The following is a 23,831-nucleotide window of genomic DNA, read 5'->3' as shown; positions in this document are numbered from 1 at the left end:
TTGTGAGCGAGCATCACTTGCACGCACGCATGCAGCGAACAACCACAAACGGAGTAATGGACGTGTGCGTGTATTGTTCGCGGAAAGACTGCCGCGTACGTGATGTAGCAATACATTCATTGGGCGAATGCACATAGCACGGTACAGGTGCAGTCGGAAACACAGCATCCTTGCCATCGGCCATACCAGGCTGAATACGCCGGTTCTCGTCCGATCCCCGAAGCTAAGCAGCCTTCGGCTCGGTCAGTACTTGGGAGGGAGACCACCTGGGAACACCGAGTGCTGATGGCACCCTTCTTGTTACTTTTTTTATTGTTCCGTGTTTCTGTGACGTTTTTTTTTTGTGTGTGTGGGCAGTTGCTTTTACCGTTACTTACGTTCAACTGGAGCCTGCTGGTAGAGCCGACGCCGAAGTGTAAAACCAATATGCAGGCCACTACGCGATATTCTGCGCGGAATGACGGACGTAATGCTGCATGCAAAATTTAGTCGCACGAGCTTCTAACCCCTTCGCTATCACGCCCGCCCGCATACAGCTCAATGACAACTCGTCGATAAAGTGGCACATTGTGGGCTGCAACGCACGCATAGTGTTGCGCTCGCCCTCTTGTTTTTGTGAGCGAGCATGACTTACACGCACGCATGCAGCGAACAACCACAAACGGAGTAATCGACGTGTGCGTGAATTGTTCGCGGAAAGACTGCCGCGTACGTGATGTAGCAATACATTCATTGGGCGAATGCACATAGCACGGTACAGGTACAGTCGGAAACACAGCATCCTTGCCATCGGCCATACCATGCTCACACTCTGCCTCTGGACACGGACGCGTTCGGACGCAAGATGTCGAGCTCTGCAAGAGCGGTTTCAGCGGCCGCGTCTGGCCGTTGTAACAGGTCTTCTGTCGCCCCACCGGGCTATCGGTATCTACTACCGACTTTGCCATCAGGCGAAACTATGAAGGAGTGTCTGTTCTTACATTGTGACGTTGCCGGGAGACCATACCGCCTCGAAGACTTCCGTGACCCGCTGCAAGAACTCGGTGTATTGAAAGACGTGACCGGTATTGGGCCCTTCCAAATGACGCATGTGTGGCTCATCAAGCTACGAACTCCAGAGGTGAAGGAAGTGCTGGTTAGAGCGGGAGGCCTGGAGGTAAAAGGGCGCTTTTGCGCCGTCATTGACCCAGTGCAACAAGACATCACACTCAAAGTATACACTGGGTTCCATTCCACGTTACCGGGGAAGCATTGAAGAAGGCTTTCGACCACTATGGCGAAGTGAAAGAAGTAAGACAAGAAGATTGGAAGGTGAGGGGCTTCGAGCAAGCTGAGTCTACCGCGCGTATTGTGCGGATGACGCTCCGGGAGAACTTAACACCGGACGCTCTGCCCCATTTGTTCAAGATCTTTGGTGGCTCTGTGCTGGTTGTCGTTCCCGGGAGAGCTCCGATTTGCCTGCGGTGTCGACGCAAAGGACACATTAGAAGAGACTGCAGAGTGCCAAGGTGTTCTGAGTGCCGGGAATTCGGCCATGAAGCACATGATTGCGTACGTACGTATGCAAGAGTTACTGGCAGCACGCAACCCGACGACGAAGGTCTGGAATTGATGGAAGAAGAGGTAACGGAGAAACTGACAGCGTCCTCGGAAACGCCGGTTCAACAGGTGGCAAGTGTCGCAAAAAAGGTGGCAACGCCATCCGCGTCGACACAGGACGCCACAGCAGGAAGAAAGCAGAAAGAAAGAAGAAGGAATGAAGAAGAGAAGACACCGCCTGCGCCCGCAGAAACGGAGCCCGGGTGTGACGCGTTTAACGTGGAGATGGACGCGGAGCCAGAGACGCCATATGAGACGCCGGATGAGTTGGCCACTGAGGAGCCAGCCGTGCCTTCCAAGAGGCACCGAAGCGATGCTCCAGAAGAGGAGACGCCGGCTGACAGTGTTCAGCGCCTGCAGCCGCAGTGGATGGTGGTCCGGTCGACCCGGGCCAAGAAAGGGAAGTCCGCCCCACCGCAACGGTCAGCGTCGCTCACCCGAGAAGGGCAGGCGACGCAGTGACCAACGCGACTGGTGTCGCGGGTGCCCGTGGAAGCTGTCGTGCCGACAGGGACGCTCAGTTTGTGAGCGTTGCTATTTGCTGGGCGCCTTACTGTTGTTTTGCTCTTGCTCCCTGAAATGGCTATGTCGTTAGCTCCATTGCGCATGGGAACACTCAACGTTAGAGGTTTTAGGGCGAGACGGCGGCAGCGTCAGCTCCGACGCGTAATGTTGGAAGAAGATTTAGATATATTGGCGATTCAAGAGACTAAATTAGAGAGTGAGAGTCAGACTGAGGCCCAAACAATGAAACGTTCCTTTCCTTCGAGCGCTTCCTAACCTTACGTGAGGCCTCCTTACAGCGAAGGACCGATGGAGGAAGCAAGCATACTCTGAAAGCTCCCTTCACCCGTCCTCACGTAAGGAGCGGTTGCCGCCATGCCTGGGTTCGAGATTATCTCTTAAAAGCTTTAGGCGAACACCAGAACACCACTATTCAATAAAAAAAGGTTGTATCGTCGCACAACCTCTAAGTTGATGAGCTAATATAGAGAAGCGTGGACGCTATTTTTTAGTTTTGTTTACTAAATCTAAAGAAGCAGTGCATTACAGTGCGAAACTTGATGTGCTCCAGCAACGCTGGCACGCCGGCGTCGTGCAACGCCTAGCAACGCCTAGATACGCTTCCATGCCGCACGCGTGACTGAAACGAACGTGCCTGGCAAAACGTACCGTGCTCGCGCTTCTCCGAAGGTGGGCGACAGCACGCACGCGCAAGCAAACGTCACGTGGTTAAGCAGTGAGGCGAAGCGCTCGTTCAGGGCCAGGAGCGGCGTAAGGACGCCTGAAGGTAGCTTGGCCCAAACAATAAAACGTTCCTTTTAGGGGTGTGCGAATATTGAAATTTTCGATTACGAATTGAATACGAATAAGGCGAAGAACTCTCTTCGAATATCGAATCGAATATCGAATACATGTGTAGTATTAAAAAATTGCAAGAGAGGTAACAATAGCTTTATTACCCTTTTAACAATAACACTGCATTTTACAAGGTTGCTTCAAATTAAAGAGGTACTCAATTATAGATAATGGACTCAGGTAATGCCCTCAGTCAGGTAAAACGCTTGTTACAGACTGTCGTGAAGGAAAATTAACTGCTCAATATGGCCAGAAAGTAAACGCTTTCTATGCACTGTCACATTTCTACCGGTAGAAAGGACTCTTTCACTAGGAACTGAAGTGGCAGGGATCGCGAAGTACTTCCGGGCGAGTGAACTTAAAAGCGGGTACCTGAAGCGGCCAATGGACTGCCACCACTTACAAGGATTCATGCCCCTTTCCAGAAGAGGCTTTTGCGCGTAGTCTGTAACTTCCCTCTCAGGGGCAGGTGCCAAATGTGTCTTCTCTTTGTTCATCACTAGATCGTCAAAAGCATTCCATACACTCGATGCCACCAGTGGAGACGAAGTCGACACTGGCACGGCGGTGTCCCTGTGCGGTGTTCCACGACGGCTTCCTGGAGCTCCCTTGTCAGAAGGTTTTTCAGCCAGATCATCTGACCAAATGCCTGATGAACTGTGGCCATAAAGCGCGGATCAAGAAACATGCCTAGGCTGGCCACTTCATCAAATTTCCACTCCGCACAAAGAGCCTTGATACATTTTGAATCAATGTTAGCAAACCCTGAGTTGCCTTTGCAACCTTCAAGGCAATGGGGCATTCCAAAAATAATTGGAATTATAAAGCTTGGTGAAAAAGAAACCGAAACTGATCATGTCTCAAATGCCTGAAGCAGATAGACTGAAACAGAGCATACAGATAATGAGCGGATCATGCGAAGTTCTCAGTTGATAAACATGCTCTTAGGAGAATGCGGAGCAAGCATACAATTGGTTAATTGCTCAATTATTCGCAGTCGACCCGAATATTCGCCGTTTCCACCGTTATTCGGCCGTCCTAGGATATTCGTGAATTTCCGAACATGCATTTCTCGAATCGAATACGCTTCGAATATGGAAAATATTCGATTCGTATTCGAAATTCCGAATATTCGCACACCCCTAGTTCCTTTCCTTCGAGCGCTTCCTAACCTTACGTGAGGCCTCCTTACAGCGAAGGACCGATGGAGGAAGCAAGCGTACTCTGAAAGCTCCCTTCACCCGTCCTCACCTAAGGAGCGGTTGCCGCGTGCCTGGGTTCGAGATAATCTCTTCAAATCTTTCCGCGAACACCATTATTCTCTTAAAAAATGTTGTATCGTCGCACAATCTTTAAATTGAATAGCTAATATAGAGAAGCGTGGAGGCTTTCTTCTAGTTTCGTTTACTAAAGTTAAAAAAAAGTTGCGCATTACAGTGCAAAACTTGATGTGCTCCAGCAACGCTGGCACACCGGCGTCTTGCAACGCCTAGCAACGCCTAGCAATGCTTGCATGCCGCACGCGTGACTGAAACGAACATGCCTGGCAAGACGTACCGTGCTCGCGCTTCTCCGCAGGTGGGCGACAGTGCGCATGCGCAAGCGAATGCCACGTGGTTAAGCAGTGAGGTGAAGCGCTCGTTCAGGGCCAGGAGCGGCGTAAGGACGCATGAAGGTAGCTTTGGAGCTACCTTATGCTGAGGAAGCACCAAGGAAGCCTTCACCGAGGGCCCCTCAGTAAGGAAGCTTTCAGAGTGACATAAGGTAGCCTCACCCCAATGAAGGCTTCCTTAGTGAAGTAAGGAAGATTTCATTGTTTGGCTTCTTATGCTGAGGAAGTACCAAGGAAGCACCAAGGAAGCCTTCACCGAGGGCGCCTCAGTAAGGAACCTTTCAGAGTGACATAAGGTAGCCTCACTGCAATGAAGGCTTCCTTACTGAGGTAAGGAAGATTTCATTGTCTGGCCCTGATAGTATGGTTGCACAGTTTAGTGACCGCTATACTGTATGCGTTAGTCATGCTGTTGGCACAACTGCCGGATGCAGCATGTTTATTAAGAAAGGTTTGGGTATAGTTGAGGAAACAGTTCTAAGTTGTCAGAGTGGTCGATTTGTGCTGTGCAATTTTGTATACTGCAACGTAAAATACCGAATATTATGTGTGTATGCACCAACGAAAGTGAATGACCGGCTAAGTTTCTTTCAAGAAATATCGCATTATCTGAATACAGACAGATGTTTGATAGTGTTAGGAGATTTCAATTGCGTTTTGAGCTCGGACGATCGTTCGAGTGATGGATACTGGGCTGATAAGGGCGTTGTCTTTCTGAGGGGGGCCATTGGAAGAGCTCTGTTGGAAGACATTGCACATTACGCGAAAGGAGGCAAGAATCGGCATTATACTCATTTTCAAGGCAATAGCCATGCAAGGTTAGACAGAGCTTATCTTTCGCAAGAAATCGCCACCATGTGCGATGACTACAAGGTGCTGAACATAACATTTAGCGACCATTGTTTAGTAGCCTTCACGATAGGGAAAAAGATTACCGCAAAACCTGGAATGAAATGGGAAACATGGAAATTAAACGCGAAACTCTTAAAGGACGACCAATTTCTAGAGAGTGTACGCACAGAAATCGCCAAAGCAAATAATTACTGTGAAAAAGGATGGGGTGAGCGATGGGAGCGATTTAAAGAAGTCGTAAAAATGAATGCCATAGAGCGAGCAGTAGAAATACGTTTTAAAGAGCGTCAAGAGGAAAATAACCTTTAAAAAATGCATCAGGAATTTGTGGATGCCGAAACTGCAGCGCCAGGCACCTTTATGGAAGAAATAAGGGAAACAAAGAATAAAATTGAGGCTATCGACACGGAAAAATACTGTGGCGCACTTATTCGCGCACGAATGGGAAAGATCTTGGCTGATGAAATGCCAACAAAGCGTGCACTGGGAACTGAGAAAAAGTATGCGAGGAGAAACGAAATAGTTGAGATTGAATACAAAGGGAAAATATCTAGAGATGCCGAAGAAATTAATTATGCGTTTACGGAATATTACAGGGAGCTCTTCAAGTGTAGAATACCGAGCAAGGCTGGGTATGAAAGCCATTTTCTAACCACTCTACCTAGGTTAGACGCCGAAGAAACAGATAGATTATCCGAAGATATCACAGCAAAGGAGATCGAAACGGCCATTGAAGACCTTAACCCTGGAAAATCGCCAGGACCTGATGGCCTAACAGCAGTTTTTTACAAAGCCTTTTGCTCGAAGATAGCCATCTTATTAGAGCGTGTTTTTATGGAGGCGTATCAAAAAGGTCGTTTGCCACCGTCCTTTAAAAGGGCGTATACAGTCTTGATACCAAAAAGCGATGACGCAAATAAACTTAACAAAGTAACAGGCTACAGGCCAATTACGCTGACAAACGTACATTATAAAGTTTTAATGAAGATATTTGCGCGGAGACTACAAGGGGTTATTGGTGCTTTAGTAGGACCGCATCAGACCTGCGGGATAAGAGGGAGGTCTATATTTACTAATATCCATGTGGCTCGCAGCATTCTTGAAATTTGTGATGCAGATTTTAGGAAAGTCGCTATGTTACAAATTGATCTAGAAAAGGCGTTTGACAGAGTATGTCACAATCTCCTGTTTACAATTCTTGGCTATGTCGGTGTTGGATCACGGATAACAGAGGGAGTTAAAATGGCATACAGTAATTGTACAACTAGCCTCATTGTCAACCATAAGCTAACTGAAAGGATTGAAGTGTGTTCCTCTGTTCGTCAGGGGTGTCCCCTGTCACCTCTTTTGTTCGCAATATATCTAGAGGCTCTCTGTAAAAGAATTATTGATAGTCCGGAGGTGCGAGGATTCAGCCTAGAAGGATGTGAGGTACGTTTATTAGCTTACGCCGATGATGTTGTTGTTTTCTGTGACGATAAGGAGAGTGTTCGAGCTACCATGACAATTATGCGTGAGTTTTGTGACATGACGGACAGCAATATAAACCTGAATAAGTGTGTCGGCTTGTGGCACGGCCAGTGGCAAACACCGCCGCGTGTTTTTGAAGGTATGCAGTGGAAGCTCACGCCTGGGATTTATCTTGGTGTACCATTAGGCACACATCGAGACACTAAAGACTTATGGAATGGCAAAGTGCAGGAATTAAAAGCTCAAACTGATAAGTGGGCCGGACGTGACCTCTCTATATTTGCACGTGCGGCTATCTGCAGAATCTTCTTGGTGAGCAAGCTGTGGTATCTCATGCAAGTCCTGAGTTGTTCCCGATTCAACCTCAAGAAATTCCATAGAGTTTTTGCTGTTTTTGTGTGGCAGTCTGAATATGAAAGAACAAGCAGGAACAACTTGTTTCGCAAGTTGGGTCGGGGGGGCTTGTCGTTACCAAATTTATACTTAAAGCAACTGATTTCTAGATTTTTGTTCTTACGAGACACGACAAATCCTTTCTTACGAACAGTTATTCAAGTCCGATTGAGCAATGCCTTACCTAACTTTGTTGTCTCGATGAGGGAGGGTGGGTGTTACGCAACGAGTAAATTTTTACGTGAGGTGGTCGTAGCATTTAGATTTTTACACCACCACTTTTCCATAGAATATTTGGCTGCAGTCAGTCGTAAGCGGATAAGCTCGGATTTAATAGATATTATGTTCCCAGAACCATTATATCGATTAATGTACCGCGAAGGCCAAGGGAAAGATGTCCTAAAACGTGTGAAGCGAATGATTGTACCAGGGGGAGTGAAAACATTCTTTTTTAAACTACATACTAATACCTTGCCTGTTAAAACATGGCTAGAAGAAAGAGGGGACTATTTACCATGGGGGACTAACTGTTTGATTTGCAAGAAACCAGAAACTATAGAACACGTTTTTCTGGACTGTTGGAGTGCGGTCTTCTTTTGGGATATTATGCAAAGAACTATTAAAAAAGAATTGCCGTTAACAGCTCATGGTACCCGTTACCTATCCACAGAGCAAGACAGTATACCTTATGACATGTTCTTTCTTCTCCGCCTTCACAGTATCTGGAGAAACCGCATGGCTGTAAGGAATTGCGATATAAATGTGAGAACAGTAAACTCATATTTTGCTGAGAATATCAGTAAACTGCGGGAAGTTTTTCAGAAGTTAGCGTATGACGATGATCTGTTGTCATTGATGGATGGCCTTGCCAAAATGAAAGTTTTGTAATCTAAACCGCAAGCTTCAAGCGCAGCGGTGGGAAAGTGAATATTGTCAAATGGTGGGAGCAGTATGTATTGATGTATTTGTTGATTGTCTGGAAATAAAGAAAAAGAAAAATCGGCCATACCATGCTGAATACGCCGGTTCTCGTCCGATCCCCGAAGCTAAGCAGCATTGGGCTCGGTCAGTATTTGGGAGGGAGAACACCTGGGAACACCGAGTGCTGATGGCACCCTTCTTTTTGCTTTTTTTATTATTCCATGTTTCTGTGACTTTTTTTGTGTGTGTGTGTGGGCAGTTGCTTTTACTGTTACTTACGTTCAACTGGAGCCTGCTGGTAGAGCCGACGCCGAAGTGTGAAACCAATATGCAGGCCACTACGCGATATTCTGCGCGGAATGACGGACGTAATGCTGCATGCAAAATTTAGTCGCACGAGCTTCTAACCGCTTCGCTATCACGCCCGCCCGCATACAGCTCAATGACAACTCGTCGATAAAGTGGCACATTGTGGGCTGCAACGCACGCATAATGCGCTCCCCCTCTTTCTTGTTTTTGTGAGCGAGCATGACTTACTTGCACGCACGCATGCAGCGAACAACCACAAACGGAGTAATCGACGTGTGCGTGTATTGTTCGCGGAAAGACTGCCGCGTACGTGATGGAGCAATACATTCACTGGGCGAATGCACATAGCACGATACAGGTGCAGTCGGAAACACAGCATCCTTGCCATCGGCCATACCATGCTGAATACGCCGGTTCTCGTCCGATCCCCGAAGCTAAGCAGCATTGGGCTCGGTCAGTACTTGGGAGGGAGACCACCTGGGAACACCGAGTGCTGATGGCACCCTTCTTTTTGCTTTTTTTTATTATTCCGTGTTTCTGTGACGTTTTTTTTTTGTGTGTGTGTGTGTGGGCAGCTGCTTTTACTGTTACTTACGTTCAACTGGAGCCTGCTGGTAGAGCCGACGCCGAAGTGTGAAACCAATATGCAGGCCACTACGCGATATTCTGCGCGGAATGACGGACGTAATGCTGCATGCAAAATTTAGTCGCACGAGCTTCTAACCGCTTCGCTATCACGCCCGCCCGCATACAGCTCAATGACAACTCGTCGATAACGTGGCACATTGTGGGCTGCAACGCACGCATAATGTTGCGCTCGCCCTCTTGTTTTGTGAGCGAGCATGACTTGCACGCACGCATGCAGCGAACAACCACAAACCGAGTAATCGACGTGTGCGTGTATTGTTCGCGGAAAGACTGCCGCGTACGTGATGTAGCAATACATTCATTGGGCGAATGCACATAGCACGATACAGGTGCAGTCGGAAACACAGCATCCTTGCCATCGGCCATACCATGCACTCCGCGTTCGGCTTTCGAGGAGGAAGGACGCGTGATGGATCGCTCCGTGCGAGGTTCTTTGGCGGCCGCCGTTGGCCGCGGTGACAGGTTTTCTTCTGCACCCTCGGATTATAGGATGTTGCTGCCTACATTGCCTTCAGGCGAGAGCATGCAGCAGTGCGTTTTTTTGCACGGGGACCTGGCAAGAAGACCATATCGGCTGGAAGATTTTCGCGAGCCATTGGAGGACGCTGGTATCATCAAGAACATCACGGGTATCGGAGCTTACCAGATGAATCACGTCTGGCTAGTCAAGTTGCGCAGCAAGGCGGACAAGGATGCCCTGGTGAAAACGGGTGGACTTCAGGTCAAGGGCGGCTTCTGCGCTGTCATTGACCCCGTCCAGCAAGACGTCACCGTGAAAGTGCACTGGGTCGACTTTGCTGTCCAAAGTGAGAGCTTTCGGCAAGCGTTGAGCAGCTTTGGTGACGTCCTTGACGTGTCGAACGACAACTGGTCCGTCGCCGGTTTTGAACATGCGACATCCACGACGAGAGTGGTGCGAATGAGACTTAAGGAAGGTGTTGAGCTTGATGACCTGCCTCATCTTTTCAAGTTGGGAAGTGGCACCGTCCTTCTTGTGGCCCCGGGCCGGTCCCCGCTATGTTTGAGGTGCCGCAGGCAAGGACACATTCGACGGGACTGCCAGACGCCACGATGTGGTGTGTGCCGGGCATTCGGACACGAAAGTAATGATTGTGCAAGGAGCTACGCCCGAGTAACGAAAATGGCTCTCCCAACAGAAGAAGTACAAGAGAACATAATGGACGCGGAGGAGGCCGAAAAGTCTGCCCCGAACAGCAACACCAAGGAATGCGAAGACAAGGCCTGGGAGACTGACGCCGAGAAAACTGGAGAACGACACCTGACAGTCGGGACTTGACGAAGGCAACTGAGGAACGTGCCGAAATAGGCTGCACGCAAGAGTCACTGCCCTTAAGTCAAGCAAGTGAAGAGGAAGACATGAGCGACAGCACCGAGATCACTACGGCCGAATATCAAGCAGACGCTACGGGAGCGACCTCGGGACGCGGGAAGCGTCCCAGAACAGGCATTCCGAAGTTGACGGAGGACAACACCGAACGCAAGGTTAAACGCCTGGAGCGTCAGTGGCACCGCGTTGCTGGCGCCAAGGGTAAAAAATATGTCCCCGAAGTCCGGTCGGCGTCATCGTCGCCGGTTCGGGGTCAGGGACGCGATAAGTAATACCCTGGTATTCCCACTGCAAGGTCGAGCCACGGTTAGCGTTGTACTGGTGGCTCGCGCTTACAATCACCATGATTAGTATACCTGCACCATTACGCGTCGGTACGCTCAATGTACGGGGTCTAGGGGCTAGTCGCAAGCAATATCAGGTCAAACGCATAATGCAAGAAAGAGACCTAGATTTGCTTGCGGTCCAGGAGACGAAGGTTAGCAGAGAGGAGGCGACCGAAGGCTTGGTAGCAAAATTTTCTTTGAGGTACAATGTATGCGTGAGCCATGCGGTGGGAACATCAGCCGGGTGTATGTTGTTTGTTAAAAATTCAATTGGCATTGTCGTTGAAACGGTTACAAGTTGCTTGCAAGGACGCTTTGTTTTGTGCGATCTTTCTTACGGGGAAGCGAAATTTAGAGTTATTTGTGTCTATGCACCTACAAAGCCGCATGAAAGATGTTTGTTCTTTCGCGAATTGAGTATGTATTTTGATTGTGAGAGGTGTTTGATTGTGTTGGGTGACTACAATTGTGTCCTTAATCAGCAAGACCGTTCAACCACTGCTCGTGTAAATGATGAAAGTGCTGCGTATCTAAAAGAATGCGTGAGCAAATTCTCTTTAAATGATGTGGCACAGTTCGCAAGAGGTGGAAGTCGCCAGCATTTCACACACTTTCAAGGCACCAGCCATGCACGACTAGATCGAGTGTATGTGTGTTCGGAGATTGCGCCTTTGTGTCAGAACTACGATGTTGATGCCGTTTCTTTCAGTGATCATTGTTTAGTGACCTTCGAGATTGGCCAAAAGCAAAAAAGGAAGCTTGAATGGGAAAGATGGAAATTGAATGCCAAGCTTTTCAAGGATGACGTGTTCATAGATGAAACAAAAAAAGAAATACAACAATTTTTTAATGACACACTACGCAGTGCCGCAGAGAAATGGGAGTTATTTAAACAAAGGGTAAAATTGACCGCAATAGAAAGAGGTGGGCATTTGAAGTATCAGGCTCAAAAACATGAACAGATGTTGCGGCAGGAGCTCGAAGACTTGGTGCGAATCGAAACAGCTAATCCGGGTTTGGTGACGCAAGAACTGCAAGTCATTAAAAGAAAACTAGAAAGCTTAGAGGAGGATAAATACAGAGGTGCAATTATACGAGCACGAGCCGAAAAATACCTAGCGGGGGAAGTACCTACAAAGCGAGCTTTGTCGGATGAAAAGGCGTACGCCCGAGGAAATGAAATATTGGAAATAGAATATAATGGTAGGATATTCAGAGAACAGAAAGTTATCATGACGGCATTTGAAAGTAACTACAGAGATTTGTTTGCTTGTCGTGAGCCAAAGGCGCCGGGCTACGAGGATGACTTTCTGGCAGAAATGCCGACGCTAGGCAAAGAGGAAACGAATTTATTAGAAATGAATATTAGTATGGAAGAGATTGAGAGGTCTATCGGGGAACTAAGCTCGGGCAAATCTCCTGGTCCGGATGGGATTACCGCGGCATTTTACAAGGCGTTCAAGACGGACATGGCAACAGCATTGCATGAAGTATTTTCAGAGGCACTCGAGCGGGGGACTTTACCACCATCGTTCAATCGTGCGCACACAGTACTTATCCCAAAAGGCAAAGAAAAAAATATACTACGTAATGTAACGGGATACAGGCCAATTACGTTGACTAATGTTGACTACAAGGTTTTTATGAAAGTTCTTGCAGCAAGGCTGCAGGGAGTTATACGGAAGTTAGTTGGGCCGCATCAGACATGCGGCATCAGAGGTAGGAAAATATTTACAAATATTCATACAGCTAGAAGCATTTTAGAATATTGCGATAGCGCTATCCTCAAAGTAGCGATGCTGCAAATAGACCTAGCTAAGGCTTTTGATATGGTACCACATAGTGTTCTCTTTTTATTAATTAATTATGTAGGGCTTGGTTCCGTCATGTGTAAAGGCATCAAAATGGCATATCAAAGCTCATGTACCAATTTAATTGTTAATGGGGAACTATCACAACGCATACAAGTACTTTCTTCCGTTCGACAGGGTTGCCCGTTAAGTCCTTTACTTTTTGCTTTATTTTTGGAGCCGCTTTGTAGAAAAATAGTTAATAGTACAGAAATCAGGGGGTTTAAGATACAGTCCTGTGAAGTACGTGTTCTAGCTTATGCAGATGACGTTGCCCTATTCGCTGCAGATAGGGAGAGTGTTAGCTCATTATTAAGAATTACTGAAAGGTTTTGCGAGAAAAGCGGCAGTGAAATCAATAAGCAAAAGAGTATTGGTCTCTGGCATAGCCATTGGACTGCCACGCCCGGTGTTTTTGAAAATATTCGGTGGCTCACGACACCTAGCACTTACCTGGGGGTACCTTTGGATGGGTATCGTGAGAACGAGTCACTTTGGCTCGAAAAAACGGATGAAATGCGTGCGATGGCCGAAGCATTGGGTGGCCGTGAGTTGTCGATTTTTGCACGTGCCACTATTTGTAACGTTTTTCTCGTTGCGAAAATTATGTATCTTCTGCAGGCACTGTATTGTACACGTAAGCACATTCAAAAATTTCATCGAATATTTGCCACGTTTATCTGGTGTTCTACGTGGGAGCGAACATCAAGGACAAATTTGTTTCGTCGAGTAAAGAAAGGTGGTCTGTCGGTGTGCCACTTGTTTCTTCAGCAAGTAGTATCACGTTTCATATTGATAAGGGACGAAAGAGACCCGTTTCTGTGTTGTTTTTTTCAAACCATGTTAACAGTTTCTATGCCTGAATTTTTTGTTTCTTCAGCCATTGACCCTCACTACACAATTTCAAGGTTCTTGCGTGAAGTTGTAACGTCCTATCGCTTCCTTAGGGCGAGATTTTCCCTTGAGTACCTCTCCAATGTAAAAAGAAAGCGTCTTATGAAGGATCTCATTGAAAGTGTGTTCCCTGTTCCATTATATCGGTTAAATTTTCAACAAGGGCCTGGGCAAGACGTACTTAAAAGGGTTAAAAATATGTGTATACCGGCGAACGTTAAAACATTCTTCTTCAAGCTTCACACGGGAACCTTGCCTGTTAAAACGTGGCTAGAGGAAAGAGGGATTTATGTGCCATGGGGAAGCAGATGCTTTCTGTGCAACAAAGCTGAAACGATTGAACATGTTTTCATTGATTGTAATAATGCCATATTCTTTTGGGATATATTACAGAGAACGTTAAAGATAGACCTACCCCTCAATCCACATGGCATTCGTTTTTTACCCCCTGAACGCGATTTTGAACAGATGGATGTTATCTTTTTACTTGGACTGCACGCAGTATGGCGTAGTCTGTTGGCATATAGACATTGCGATGTTAAAGGCCGAACTGTGTATGAATATTTTGTGGAAATGGTTGTGAAGGTGCGTGACGTGTACAAGATGAATGACTGCGATGAAGCTGTGTTGTCAATGCTTGATACTTTGACACACATAAAACGAGTGTGATCTATGATCACAAACACTTTTGAGGCTTGTAGCCAAGCTGGAAATAAAGAAAAAAAAATCGGCCATACCATGCTGAATACGCCGGTTCTCGTCCGATCCCCGAAGCTAAGCAGCATTGGGCTCGGTCAGTACTTGGGAGGGAGACCACCTGGGAACACCGAGTGCTGATGGCACCCTTCTTTTTGCTTTTTTTATTATTCCGTGTTTCTGTGACGTTTTTTTTTTGTGTGTGTGGGCAGTTGCTTTTACTGTTACTTACGTTCAACTGGAGCCTGCTGGTAGAGCCGACGCCGAAGTGTGAAACCAATATGCAGGCCACTACGCGATATTCTGCGCGGAATGACGGACGTAATGCTGCATGCAAAATTTAGTCGCACGAGCTTCTAACCGCTTCGCTATCACGCCCGCCCGCATACAGCTCAATGACAACTCGTCGATAAAGTGGCACATTGTGGGCTGCAACGCACGCATAATGTTGCGCTCGCCCTCTTGTTTTTGTGAGCGAGCATGACTTGCACGCACGCATGCAGCGAACAACCACAAACGGAGTAATCGACGTGTACGTGTATTGTTCGCGGAAAGACTGCCGCGTACGTGATGTAGCAATACATTCATTGGGCGAATGCACATAGCACGATACAGGTGCAGTCGGAAACACAGCATCCTTGCCATCGGCCATACCATGCTGTATTGCAAGTGTAATACTGTAATGTGTTGAAACTGCACGTTCCGCGAAAAAACCGGTAATAAATAAAAAAAAATCGGCCATACCATGCTGAATACGCCGGTTCTCGTCCGATCCCCGAAGCTAAGCAGCATTGGGCTCGGTCAGTACTTGGGAGGGAGACCATCTGGGAACACCCGAGTGCTGATGGCACCCTTCTTTTTGCTTTTTTTATTATTCCGTGTTTCTGTGACGTTTTTTTTGTGTGTGTGTGTGGGCAGTTGCTTTTACTGTTACTTACGTTCAACTGGAGCCTGCTGGTAGAGCCGACGCCGAAGTGTGAAACCAATATGCAGGCCACTACGTGATATTCTGCGCGGAATGACGGACGTAATGCTGCATGCAAAATTTAGTCGCACGAGCTTCTAACCGCTTCGCTATCACGCCCGCCCGCATACAGCTCAATGACAACTCGTCGATAAAGTGGCACATTGTGGGCTGCAACGCACGCATAATGCGCTCCCCCTCTTGTTTTTGTGAGCGAGAATGACTTGCACGCACGCATGCAGCGAACAACCACAAACGGAGTAATCGACGTTTGCGTGTATTGTTCGCGGAAAGACTGCCGCGTACGTGATGTAGCAATACATTCATTGGGCGAATGCACATAGCACGATACAGGTGCAGTCGGAAACACAGCATCCTTGCCATCGGCCATACCATCCCGGCACAACAACAAGGGCTTGCTCACCGCTCACGTTCACTTGATGAGGAAGGTCGTCAATTTTAAGGCCCACCTTCAACCTGAGCGTTACCAGACGGGTGGTCGAGCCCTTGTCGTCCACGCCGTGTACCCGCCACCGCTTCCTGCTGACTTCCATCACTTGGCCGTACGGCGCTAACGCACGTCTCAAGTCTTCGTCGAGTACATTGTGGAGTAGCCAGTGTACCTTCATCCGCACATCTTGGTTGGCTGGATCGATGACGAGGCAGCGAGAATTCTTCACCTTGAGGTCACCGACGCCAAGGATCCTTTTCACAGCATCCATATTCTTGAACCTCACCGCCCACACATGGCTCATGCGATACGCCCCTAAGGCAACAACCTCGGGGAGCAGCGTCAGACGAGCCAGTGTGTCGCGGAAGTCTTCCACTCGATATGGCCGGGAACGGACGTCAGCATGTAAAAAAACAGTATTCAAAACAACTCGTCCTGTAGGAAGGTTCGGCAATATAACTTCATACTCGTTCTCAACGTCAAAAGACCTGTTACCGCGGCCGGAAAGTACCGCTGTAGCCACCCTTGAAGGGCCTGCCATCCTGCGTCCGCTCAGCTCGGCTGCCGAGGAAAAGGGCACATTCGTCGTGACTGCCGAGTGCCGCGTTGTGGTAGCTGCCGGAGGTTCGGTCATGAGGAGCGCGACTGCACGCTTTCCTATGCCAGCGTCACCGGGCCCGTGGACGGGGGCGACGCGTCCGAGCTACTCATGGACGAGGCTGACGCTGAAGACGCAGCAAGTCCGGGTGACAGAGGGTCCGACAGAGTACTGGTGACGCCAGAACCGGCCACTCTAAAAGGGCCGAATGCGACAACAGGGCAAGAGCCCGCAGAACAGCCGTCGAAGCTACAACCTGGGAATGCAACGGCCTCAGAGAGGCCAGAATCGTGTGAAACTTCTGCCAAGGAAACAGAGCTTACAGCTGGACAGGACAACATGGACGACAGCGAGAGCGCAGTCGGCGGCCTGGCTGGCAAGCGCCCCTGTGACGAAAGTCGAGACGAGACAAGTAATTCCGATGGCGTCGAGGCTGGAGAACCACCGACGAAGACAACGGGGATTAGGCGTCCGTCTTTCAAACCTCGGCCAAAAATTCTGGTCGACCCACGGGCAGAGGCCAAGCCGCCTCTCCCGTCTTCATCACCTGGGTAGGTGAGACTGTCGTGATTTTTGGAGAGACAGTAATATGTGAAAGTGTTGTGCGGGAGTTGAGACGTAAAAACATGAAAAAGCCGAGATGCCCGTAAGTTATGCAAATTCCTTTTTTTCTGGGGAGCACCCACTTGAAGTAAAAGCCGTGTGGTAGGCCTACTCACAGCGATAACATGACCTTTAAATTAGAAAAAGCCTTATGCGTAGCAACGCTCAACATAAGAGGACTTGGGTCTAGGAGACGACAGTATCAGTTGCGGCGTTTGTTGCTTGAGAATGACGTTGATATTGCTGCCGTGCAGGAAACGAAAGTCGAGTCCCAAGAGCAGACAGACCGCATGCTTTCGACTTTCCGCTCCCTATACAATGTATGTGTCAGCCATTCTCATGGTACATCTGGTGGCTGCTTGCTTTTTATGAAGAACAGCATTGGTATTGTAGTAGAGTGTTTGCATACTGACGATTTGGGACGATTAATTGTCTGTGATTTTTCTTTTTCTGGAGCGAATTGGCGAATTGTTTGTGTATATGTACCGAATAGGGAGCTAGAGCGCAAAATATTTTTCGAAAACCTTGAAGTGCACCTGTCGTGTGATAAGACAATTATTCTTCTCGGAGACTTCAACTGCGTTTGCATTCCCGAAGACAGGGCAAGCAAAGCGCCGGTACGTGATTATAGTGCCTTATTTTTGAATGCAATGGTTCACGAGCGAGAGTTGGATGACGTAGGATATGTGCTTTCTCAGGGCACGCAGTTCACGCATTACCAGCGTAGCAGTCAGGCGAGGCTTGACAGAGCCTACGTGTCTACTGCGTTACATCCCTTGTGCCGAGATTACAGTGTGAAGCACGTTTCTTTCAGCGACCATAGTCTAGTCATGTTCACCATCAATAAGAAAGAAAAGCAGAGGTTTAGCTGGGACCTATGGAAATTGAACGACAAGCTGCTCGATGATGACATGTTTGTAGAAAACGTTAAAACTGAATTAGAAGAAGTATTCGACTGTGACATGGGCAGTTTAATTCATACATGGGAGTCTTTTAAAGAAAAAGTAAAAATGAAAGCGATTGAAAGAGCATCTTGTATAAAACACCGCCAAATGAAAGAAGAAAAGCAGTTGAAGTGCCAGTTAGATTTTTTATTCTGTCAAGAATGTGTGCAACCGGGCACGCACAGTAAAGAAATTAAAGACGTGAAAAGAAAATTGGAGGCTATAGACGTAGAAAGATACAAGGGAGCTGTGGTGCGCGCACGCGCCGAAAGGCTTTGGTGTGGCGAGATGCCCACGAAACGTGCGCTGGCAGACGAGAGGAGCTACGCGACTAAAAATGAAATCAAGGTGATAGAATATCAAAACGTCGTCACAAGAGATAAAGCAATAATTGAACAAGCGTTTGTGGAACATTATCGCGAATTATTAGGAAGCATAAGACAGGGCAGTAGCACATTCAAGGATGAATTCTTATCACTTATGCCGCAACTCGACGACGACAAAAAGGCAAGCTTAGAGGCACCTATCACCGTCAAGGAAATTGAAAAATCAATTGAGAAAATGACCTCTGGAAGGACACCTGGTCCAGATGGCCTAAGCGCAGCTTTTTATAAGAAATTTAAAAGCCCTGTGGCAGCAGCTTTATGTGAAGTTTTGCACGAGGCATATGAAAAGAAAGAATTACCAGGGTCCTTCCGCAGATCACACATTGTGTTGATTCCCAAAACAACAGATCCCGCGAAACAGCAATTTATTGGATCGTATCGGCCCATAACCTTGGCCAATGTTGATTATAAACTGTTTATGGGTGTGTTGGCCAGGCGACTTCAAACTGTTATTAAAGAAATCGTAGGGCCCCATCAGACCTGCGGCATCAAAGGTAGATCTATAACGACGAATATTCACGTTGCAAGGAATATTTTAGAATGTTGTGAAGATTTTGAGAGTAGGGTAGCGATGCTACAGATCGATCTCGAGAAAGCCTTTGACCGCGTGAGTCACAAGATCCTTTTGTGCATCCTCGACTACGTAAAACTGGGATCTGTGGTTTTGGAGGGGGTACGAATGGCATACACGGGATGCACTACGAGGATTGTAGTGAACAAACAGCTCAGCGAAAGCATACAAGTTTTATCAAGCGTAAAACAAGGATGTCCTGCGTCAGCATTACTTTTCGCCCTCTACCTAGAGCCCCTATGCCAAAAAATGCTTCAGAATGAACGACTTCGTGGATTCCGCTTGATGACCGCGGAAGTCAAAGTACTTAGTTATGCGGATAATATCGCAGTGTTCTGTGATGATCAAGAAAGTGTGAGAGTGGCAGTAAATGATGTGAAGACATTCTGTGGGTGCACCGGTAGTAGAATTAATTGGAATAAATGCCTTGGTATCTGGCATGGAAATTGGCGAAGTACACCCTCACTGTTTGAAAATGTTACATGGACGGTGACGCCTGATAAGTATCTAGGCGTACCACTCCAACACTACCGGGACACAACAGAATATTGGAAGAATGAAACGGAGCAACTACGCGAGAAGACCCAAAAATGGGGTGGCCGAGAATTTTCAATGTTTACGCGTTCAATTGTGTGCAACATATTTCTTGTTTCACGAGTGTGGTATGTCCTTCAAGTGTTATCTACGACACGTAATGCAGTTCAAAAGCTACACAGAGTGATGGCAGTATTTGTTTGGAGTTCTACGTGGGAAAGAACCAGTCGCACAAATTTGTTTCGATCTGTCCGCAGTGGGGGGCTTGGCCTAGTCCACCTTTTCTTGCGGCAGATCGTGGCTAGGTTTATTTTCTTACGCGATCAAAGCGATTGCTTCTTGAGAACAGTGCTACATGTGCGATTGTCAAATTATTTGAAGGAATTTATTGTTTCAACGGTCAATGTCGAACAAAGACGGCCAAGGGGTTATATGCGTGAAATCATTAGTGCTTTTGAAATCCTAAAAGTACGCTTTTCAATGGAGTATCTCTCTGCGGTGAGGCGTAAGAAATTATATGAAGATCTTGTAGAAACCATGTTGCCGCTTCCTGTATACCGATCATTGTACTCAAGAGGTCCAGGGGACGATGTTTTGGTAAGAGTTAAAATGATGCCTGTACGACCATCAGTAAAAACGTTCTTCTTCCAGCTACATAGTGGCACACTCCCTACAAAACCTTGGCTGCGAGAAAAGGGCATCTTTGTTGCCTGGTCTGTAGACTGCATCATCTGTAAAAAGCCGGAGACAGTTGAACACATATTTCTGCATTGCTGTGATGCAGTCTTTCTCTGGGACATCCTCCAGAGGACCTTGAAGAAAGACTTGCCCATTACCCCGTACGGCATCCGTTTTCTGCCTGTCAAGAACGTAGGGGGTGTGCCCTACGACATGTTCATGGCGCTAGTACTCCACAGCGTGTGGAGGACGCGGATGGCCGTGCGCAACGAGGACTTGAATTCGCGACCGGCACGAGAGTATTTCATTGAGAGTGTAGAATACTTGAGAGAAGTGTACACAGTTCAAATAGAAAAGCCTGAGTGGTACCCCCTTTTAGGGGAACTCTCTATGATGAAACAACTGCGTTTTTAACCCCTTACGTGCTGAAGGTGATGTGACAGCACTTTTAAAAGTGACAATGCACTGTATCTGCTTTTGTTGTATGCCTAGCAGGCAATAAAGAAAAAAACAATCGGCCATACCATGCTGAATACGCCGGTTCTCGTACGATCCCCGAAGCTAAGCAGCATTGGGCTCGGTCAGTACTTGGGAGGGAGACCACCTGGGAACACCGAGTGCTGATGGCACCCTTCTTTTTGCTTTTTTTATTATTCCGTGTTTCTGTGACGTTTTTTTTTGGTGTGTGTGTGTGGGCAGTTGCTTTTACTGTTATTTACGTTCAACTGGAGCCTGCTGGTAGAGCCGACGCCGAAGTGTGAAACCAATATGCAGGCCACTACGCGATATTCTGCGCGGAATGACGGACGTAAAGCTGCATGCAAAATTTAGTCGCACGAGCTTCTAACCGCTTCGCTTTCACGCCCGCCCGCATACAGCTCAATGACAACTCGTCGATAAAGTGGCACATTGTGGGCTGCAACGCACGCATAATGTTGCGCTCGCCCTCGTGTTTTTGTGAGCGAGCATGACTTGCACGCACGCATGCAGCGAACAACCACAAACGGAGTAATCGACGTGTGCGTGTATTGTTCGCGGAAAGACTGCCGCGTACGTGATGTAGCAATACATTCATTGGGCGAATGCACATAGCACGATACAGGTGCAGTCGGAAACACAGCATCCTTGCCATCGGCCATATCATGCTCATTCTGCTTCCGGCAGCCGAGCTGAGCGGTCAGCAGAATCATGGGCTCCAGTGGAGCAGCGACAGTGGCCACTTCTGGCCGCGGATCCAGGCTAAACGACGATAAGGATTACGCCTTTATTTTGCCGCAACTGCCTAAAGGACATGTGCTTATTAACACCGTCTTTTTGCACGGTGATGTTCGCGCCAGACCTTATAAGGTGGAAGATTTCCGGGACGCCCTTCTGCCAACGGGCCTGCTGCCTGATGTGGTATGCATAGGGGCGTACCAGATCAACCACGTCTGGGCAGTGACCCTCAGCGATGCGACTGCCACAAAGAGGCTTTTGGACCTTAAGGAGCTCCAAGTGAAGGGACGACGGTGCGTTATCGTTGACCCGCAGGATCAGCAGATGAAGCTAAGGCTTCACTGGCTGCTGTACGGCGTTGCCGACGAGGACGTCCGGACGGCAATCGCGGCTTTCGGCAAGGTGGAGGAGGTGAGCCGGGAGCGGTGGCGCATCGAAGGCATGGGAGCGAAGACCTCAACCACCAGGACCGTCAGTCTGAAATTGAAGAGCGGCATGAAAGTGGAGGACCTGCCCCATCAGATCCGCGTCGGCGGCGAGTTGGCCTTGGTCGTCGTGCCCGGTCGACCGATGCAGTGCCTGCGCTGCCACGGCACGGGACACGTCCGCCGTGAGTGCAGAGTCCCCCGTTGTACCTTATGCAGACGTTTCGGCCACGTCGACGCTGACTGCGTAAGATCTTATGCCACCGTAACAGGCCCACTAACTTGCGACGTTGCGGCAGAGCATGTCATGGACGTGGCCGAGGCGGAGGACGCTGCTAAAGGAACGCTAGACACGGTCTCTACAGCGACAGCCAGTGGGACGACGAGTTCGGCCGTAGACAGCAAGGCGGCTGAGCCTACCCGGAAGTCGAGTGGGACGGTACAGGTCGCGACCGCTATGGGCCTGTCTACGCGGAGCAGTAGTGAAGACCCGCTCGACAACGGCACGACGGCGATGCAGCAGGATGGGGCCGTCCTTGACGGCGACCGGACTTCGACTCCTGGTGCCCCAGTCAAGCGCCCGCATGACCAGACTAAGGACCGCAACGACGGTGCGACCAGCACCAGCGAAGGGCCGCCGACAAAGACACCACTTGGGAGGCGGACGAGCTTGAAACCGAAGCCGAATGTCCCACCTGAGCGAAAGCCTGCGGACAAAGTGCCGGCCACAAACAACGCCGGGAAACCGGGAGGTCCCGGAGGCGGCTAGCCGAGGGCTAGTCGTGTATGGTAAGCACCATGCTCCGGGCCTACTTTTCTCTTTAGCTCAACATGGCTCAGATACCGTCCCTTAATATTGCCACTTTAAACGTGAGAGGGTTGGCGGCTAGTCGTAGGCAAAGTCAGGTCCTACGGTTGGTCACTGACCACGATGTCGACGTACTAGCCGTCCAGGAAACTAAGGTTGATGGGGAGGAGGAGACCGGGAGCATGGTGCGCCGTTTCACGACTAGGTATTTTGCGGTGGTAAGCCATGCGTTAGGCACGGCTGGGGGGTGCATTCTTTTTGTGAAGAAACTGCCTGGACTGGAAATTCAAAGTACCTTTTCTTGTCAGTCTGGAAGGATTGTTTTTTGCGATATTGTTTTGTGCGAATTTCAGTTCCGCATCATATGCGTATATGCACCCAATTCAATGGAAGAGCGTGCCCGTTTCTTTTCGAACCTTTCGCAGCATGTTCGATGCGATAAGCGCGTTATGCTGTTAGGAGACTTCAATTGTGTAATGAGCGCTAGAGACAGAGCCAATAATGCCGGTGTGCGTGACAGAAGCAGTGAAGTCTTGTCAAAACTAATCAGTGAAAATGAACTCGATGACGTTTTTGAGTGTCTGGAAGGGGGGCGTGACGTGACTTTTACACGTTTTCAGGGCAGTAGCCATGCGCGGTTGGACCGAATCTACATTTCGCTGGATACAATTCCAAGATGCCACAGTTATTCTGTAGTGCCTGTATCGTTCTCAGATCATTGTCTCGTAATATGTAATGTCGGTATAGGGAAACGCAAACATGAGTTTAATTGGGAGATGTGGAAAATGAATGCCGTGTTATTAAATGATGAATCTTTTGTAAAGGCAGTACGGGATGCCATTAATGAAATACGCGAAGATGCAGCTGAAACAATAGCTGAAAAGTGGGAATGTTTTAAACAAAAAGTTAAAATGAAAGCCTTAGAAAGGTCAAGCTGCCTCAAATTTGAGAGGGAATATAAAGAAAGGGGTTTGCGAACACTACTTCAGCAGCTGATAACGCTTGAGTGCAGAGAGCCTGGTCTGTACAACGAGGATGTGCGGAGCGTCAAGGAAAAGCTGGAACAGTTCGATAAAGAACGTTATCAAGGTGCCATCGTGCGAGCACGAGCAGATGCATTAGCGGCGGGGGAGACGCCCACAAAAAGGGCGCTTGGACTCGAGAAGGCGCACGGACGGCGAAACCATGTGGATAAGATATTAATGAATGGGGTTGTTGTTGAGGACAACGAAAGCATAGGACGCGCATTCTTGCAGTACTACCAGTCGCTCTTTGCATTTCAGCCAGCCAATGTAGAGAGTTTCAAAGCCGATTTTCTTCAGCGGATGCCGAGGCTGGCAGATGACGCTAAAGAACGATTGGAAGGCAACATTACCG

At 48.3% G+C, this 23,831-nt stretch overlaps 1 non-coding gene and 5 pseudogenes across 1 annotated transcript; all 6 read left to right on the top strand.

The window, feature by feature from the left end:
- The first annotated feature begins 172 nt into the window (after positions 1-172).
- On the top strand, positions 173-291 carry LOC135912040 (5S ribosomal RNA; annotated as a pseudogene).
- Positions 292-8,280: 7,989 nt separating this feature from the next.
- Positions 8,281-8,399, top strand: LOC135912036 (5S ribosomal RNA; annotated as a pseudogene).
- A 499-nt stretch (positions 8,400-8,898) lies between these two features.
- On the top strand, positions 8,899-9,017 carry LOC135912030 (5S ribosomal RNA). Its single transcript, XR_010567543.1, has one exon. It is a non-coding gene; the product is annotated as a 5S ribosomal RNA (ribosomal RNA).
- A 5,287-nt stretch (positions 9,018-14,304) lies between these two features.
- LOC135912032 (5S ribosomal RNA) lies at positions 14,305-14,423 on the top strand (annotated as a pseudogene).
- A 584-nt stretch (positions 14,424-15,007) lies between these two features.
- On the top strand, positions 15,008-15,127 carry LOC135912035 (5S ribosomal RNA; annotated as a pseudogene).
- A 5,389-nt stretch (positions 15,128-20,516) lies between these two features.
- LOC135912042 (5S ribosomal RNA) lies at positions 20,517-20,635 on the top strand (annotated as a pseudogene).
- The last annotated feature ends 3,196 nt before the right edge of the window (positions 20,636-23,831 follow it).

Source organism: Dermacentor albipictus, chromosome 3, assembly GCF_038994185.2.
Source record: "Dermacentor albipictus isolate Rhodes 1998 colony chromosome 3, USDA_Dalb.pri_finalv2, whole genome shotgun sequence".
In the NCBI taxonomy this organism is placed as follows: Eukaryota; Metazoa; Arthropoda; class Arachnida; order Ixodida; family Ixodidae; genus Dermacentor; species Dermacentor albipictus.
Note: the sequence above shows the minus strand (reverse complement) of the source record. Positions and strands in the feature narration are given on the sequence as shown.